This window comes from Drosophila elegans, unplaced genomic scaffold (assembly GCF_018152505.1).
Source record: "Drosophila elegans isolate 14027-0461.03 unplaced genomic scaffold, ASM1815250v1 contig_292, whole genome shotgun sequence".
Classification (NCBI taxonomy): Eukaryota; Metazoa; Arthropoda; class Insecta; order Diptera; family Drosophilidae; genus Drosophila; species Drosophila elegans.
In genome coordinates, this window is record NW_024545670.1 from 356,150 (window position 1) to 361,083 (window position 4,934).

General features: G+C 39.8%; 1 long non-coding RNA gene across 1 annotated transcript; it reads right to left on the reverse strand.

Annotated features, from left to right (window-relative positions):
- Nucleotides 1-3,297: 3,297 nt before the first annotated feature.
- Nucleotides 3,298-3,674, reverse strand: LOC108137837. The gene is made up of 2 exons (XR_001774068.1): nt 3,601-3,674; nt 3,298-3,546 (listed from the first exon to the last, which is right to left on the reverse strand). It is a non-coding gene; the product is annotated as an uncharacterized LOC108137837 (long non-coding RNA).
- Nucleotides 3,675-4,934: the final 1,260 nt, after the last annotated feature.

Consider the following 4,934-nt stretch of genomic DNA (forward strand, 5'->3'; position numbering starts at 1 on the left):
CTTGGCATAGGGTAACGGTCGGTGATGGTTCGTTCATTCAGTTTCCTGTAATCGATCACCAGCCGTTTTTTCTTGTTGCCATCTGCATCAAGTCCCTTTTTGTCTACAACCCATGTTGGGCTGTTAAATGGCGACCTAGAAGGCCGGATAATGCCATCCTTTAACAGCTGTTTGATTTCTGTGTTAACGAAATCTGCTGCTCCCATGGGGTAAGGATATAGTTTGGAATATACTGGTTCGCTAGTTTCTGTACGAATTGTGGCGATGATCGAGGTGTTAAAAGGTAGCGCCTCGTTAGAGTGCGAAAACACTTGTTTCTCTTAAGGATCATTTTTTAAATGCTGCTTTCACTGAATTTGGGACTACTAAGTCATCGATATTTGTGAAGTTCACGTTATCGCATTCGTGGTATTTGAGTTTCTCAGTTATGTTTCCATACCTGATTACACTGTTATGTAATTCTAATGCCGCTCCCGCCTGCGTTAGCAAGTCGAAACCTATTATGGCATCAAAAGTGTTGATAGTATCGAGTAAAAAAAATTGAGCCTTTAGGCCGAATATGCGCATAAAGCATTTTTCTTTAATATTACTGGAGCCATGAATGGAACTCACAGTGAATGGGGAGTCGACAGGCATTATGTTCTTCAGCTCCTTTAAAGGCTTTACATAACTCTTTGCCTCTCCAGTGTCTAATAGGATTTTTATAGTTTTCCCCGCCAGCCCTCGCTCAATGAAGGGCAAGCGGGACCTTTCTCTAAAAAATTGACGAGGTCGTTACCGTCAAATGAGTCACTGTCATCGTCAATTGCATTTAGTGCGGCTGTGGCCGCGCTTTCATAATCTTGAGTTTCTCCCGCGCTTGCAGTTTGCTCAAAGTTGTTAACCCGCTGGCGCCTTTGGCCAGTCATTCTCTCCGAAGAGTTTGGTCTTTTTAGGTTCTGCAAATTTTGGTATTGAGTGTTGTTTCCCTGTTTGAAACCCGTTGGATGTCGGACTTTAGAAGATGATGGATCAATGTCCATAGGTTCCAGGGACTGATTTTGCTTACCCTGATCTACCCAGTTGTCCCGTTTATGCCATGTATCGTTGTTCTGATACTTGTTCGGCTTTTTAAAGAAATGTGGAAAATTTCTGGTCCGCGGTCGGCACCAGGATTTTTCCCTTGTTTCTCGGGCGCTCGGTGCTGGCCCTTGTGAAAATCAGTATTCTGACTTCTTTGCTCAGCTACTTTGGCATATGTGGCCGCGGACATACTTCGTTCGATACTGGCCTCTGCCTCTCTAGCTAATGCAAGTGCTGCTGGCAGGTCTTTTGGCTGTGCTGGAAATACAACAGCCCTTAGTGATTTTTTTAGACCGGAAATGAATACGTGTAGGGCGTCAGCCCTAACTTCTGTATTGAGTAATGAAGCCCTTTCGTCGTCATGTGTCATGACAATTTTGTTTGTAACGAGGGTCAATTTTTGTTCGACTTCATCGTAGTACTGCATAAGTGTTTGGTCGCCCTGACGGACCGAATCAAGTCCCTGCCGTAATAGGCGCAAAGATGTTTTATCTGCGTAGGAGCAGTCTAATCTAGCTAGTATGGCTTTAAAATTAAGCACTGTATTATAGGAAACTAGCAGTGCGCGCTAATAATAGTAACGGCTTGGTAATGCGCGGAACTGCCCTCATACGACTCGAATAATTCGTAGGCATCAGTGGCGGATTGCCTCCATGCCACGTACTCATCTTGTATGCTAGTAAAATCTGGAATCGACTTCACTATATGTAATGGTATATCGCACTGTGGTGCTCCCGGTACTACCTTTACCCTCTGGTAAGATTCTACCTCTGGCGCTTCTATACGCAAGCTCTGAAGTTGTTGGTTAACGGCGTTGATCTGACCCGCGAATTCGGCTCTGAGCCTCTGTTCTTGGCTAGTTAATGCGGCCTGAATTAACGCCTCTATTTGTGTCGCGTGCATGGTTTCCGCGTTACTTTCTTGTTGTGCCCGTGCTGGTTGATATCTCCGGGTATCTCGGATTAATTCTTCTTCACTGTCACTGTCAAGTTCGTGTTTAGTTTTCTTATATGGGCTTGGAAAACTCATAAGGCGACTAATTTGTTGACACTAAACATACGTTATTGGGAGGCCGAATGTTTTAATTCGACATATTAATTTTGTATATTATAATTTTATATTAATAACTGGGTGCTTGGCGTCCGAAGGAAAATTTTATTTAGGGACGGCCGATATTAATTCACTTTATTTGTAAGTCACCTTTACAATTGCTTTATTCAAACTGTATACTTTTTAATTTTGGGTAAATAGTTTGTATGGATTTTTATTTATTTTTCCCTGTATGTGTATTTGAAGTTTTACTGTATTAATTTTGATCAGCCCACTTACATATTTTTGTGTCGCGGATTCGGTATTAAAGTTGGGTGCCAATTATGTTTTAGTTGTGCAGCCTCGCACTGTCCCTCGCCGCTGTCCGTGAGGGTGAAGAGCTGCGATCCAATTGCCACCGTGGCTGGTCCGGGGGAAGGGGTGAAGACGTAATTGCCACCGTGGCTGGCTGCTCATATGGATGTGCCGGGCGGTTGCCAATGGCTCTCTTCTCTCTTCTTACGAAGACTACGTTGGAAGTAACTGACTCCGTTGCTAATGGCCCTTAAGGCTCGATAACCAATTGTAATTAATAGAGTAAGTGTTGACGGCCTCTGCCGGAGTTTTACATTTACGCCAATGCTCTTTATTAAATGTCCAAATTAACACTGAAAACATATATGACTTTACGTAAGCTATGCGCGGCCGGCAAGCCGACCGCTCGTGCTGACACTAGCAAAATCAACATAACTCACCATACCGTGCACCGCCAAGAACCAGGCACGACCCCTAAAGATGTTTATGCTGATTTTGCAACTAAACACTAGGGTGATCCAATAATCACCCAAGATCTGTATCGACTTATGATTACTCCTTAACAGTGTTAACATGCACATACATGAAGTCCGCTTGTGATACAGTTATGCTGACACTTGCACTTTGAAATTTGTGAACAAAATTTTTTTTGAAAAGATCATAAATAAAAAAAAAATAATGGTAAAATAAATGTAGGAACTTATACTGATTTATTCCATCCTTTTTTTAATAAAAAAATTAAAAGATATTAAAATACTCCGGCCCGGAGTTCTGGCGTTTGCGACTTTGCTTCTTAAATAACGTTGCTCACTGCACTCCTTTCTTTATATAATTTAAGTTGTTATTGTTGTTCATTCATTTGAATTTCTAATGCATTAAAATCTTTTTTCATTTATCATTATAGATCTATTTTTTTTATTGCAGTTGATAATGGCTTATTTTTGTATTAAAAGCTGAGCTGGCCGAGCTGTACCTGTTTATCAAGGGTCTTCTTCGCGTGTCCTGGATTTCTCCACTCAGAATATACTGCTCTTATCTGCAAAACATCCCTCCTAGTATCTCAGGGCTTAGCTTGGGTTGTTACGTTGCTTCTCTTCCGCCGTTTTTTTCTTCTGGCTTGGTAGCCCATTATATAGAGGTCTAAGTTTAGGAATGTTAGAAGGTGAATTTCAATTCAAATGCCGTTTTATTTACAAACTGTTCCCATAATTGTACTCAGATCCATTTAACGTTCTGAACAAAGCCAACCATTCCGTTGTCGAACAATAACCTATGGTGTCGGTTATCAAATTGCAGAGTAATGGAACCGAGTTTGAACCTAGACATGTCAGTCTATTAGGCGTACGTAACAATATATTTCGTGTATTGGAAACGAACGAAGGGAGATGAATGAAAGAAGCAAATATGTATGCATAAGAAGTTGCAGATTGTATTAAAAAATAAAAGTTATTATAATGTTTAGCTTTAGGAACTTAGCTTTTGATGGGAAACGAACTTAGTGGTCTGTTTAGGAAAATGGTTAAAATTTTTCAATGATTGGAATGATACCCTTATGGAATGGAATTGAAAATCCGGCTCGGAGGACAAAATGTGGGGTGGCTTCTTTAGACTGGAATAGACGAATGGTAATCGGTTCTCACGTAGGAATGCGAAAAATATAAGAAGTTGAGTAATTTTCGGTTTTTGCGTGACATGGGTGCTTATTAGAACACTTAAAAATAGGAATTACCTTAAGCTTAGCTCGTGTAGTGCGCTAGAGAGCGGACGGAGACTTGGGGGAGAGTTTGACCGGAAAAGCGTAGGCACGGCGGATGGTGAATTTTGGCGGAACTGTCTCCTTAACTGGCAGAAAATACAATGCGCCTATTTAGTGTCAACAACATTATTTTTAAACAGAGGGTATTATAATTTTACCCAGATATTTGCAACGTCGTGAAGAAAACATTTCCGACCCTTAAAGTGTATATTTTCTTTGTCAGCATCACTAGGAGAGTCGATTTATCCATGTCCCTCCATTCGCCCGTCTGTCTGCCCCTTTTCTTCTCAAACTAGTCTAGTTTTAAAGTTATCTGCATGAAACTTACCCAACAAAAGACAACTGTCTTTCTATTGCAGGAAGTACAAACGAGCCAGATCGGACGACTATGTGATAAGTCTCCGAATCGGGAAAATGTACAAAAAATTGTAACTTTTATGTTTTTTCATATTTTTTTAGCTTTTCAAAATTTAGTAATGCTTTGTTGTTTAAGAATTAAAGTTCAAAATTGATTAAATTCGGGCGACTATATCATATAGCTCCATGAAAACAATCCGAGTAAAAAAAAAATAAATAAAATAAAATAAAATTTCTTGAATTTTTTATTTTTTTAAGTTTTTTATTTTTAATTATTTGGTTTAATAATGCAAAGTTATGCATTTAATTTAATACACATCGGAAAACGATATCGTATAGTTTACAGAGAAGCGACCGAATAATTGAGCTGAAAATCATTATAACCTCGATATATTATTCAAATTTTAGATGTTTT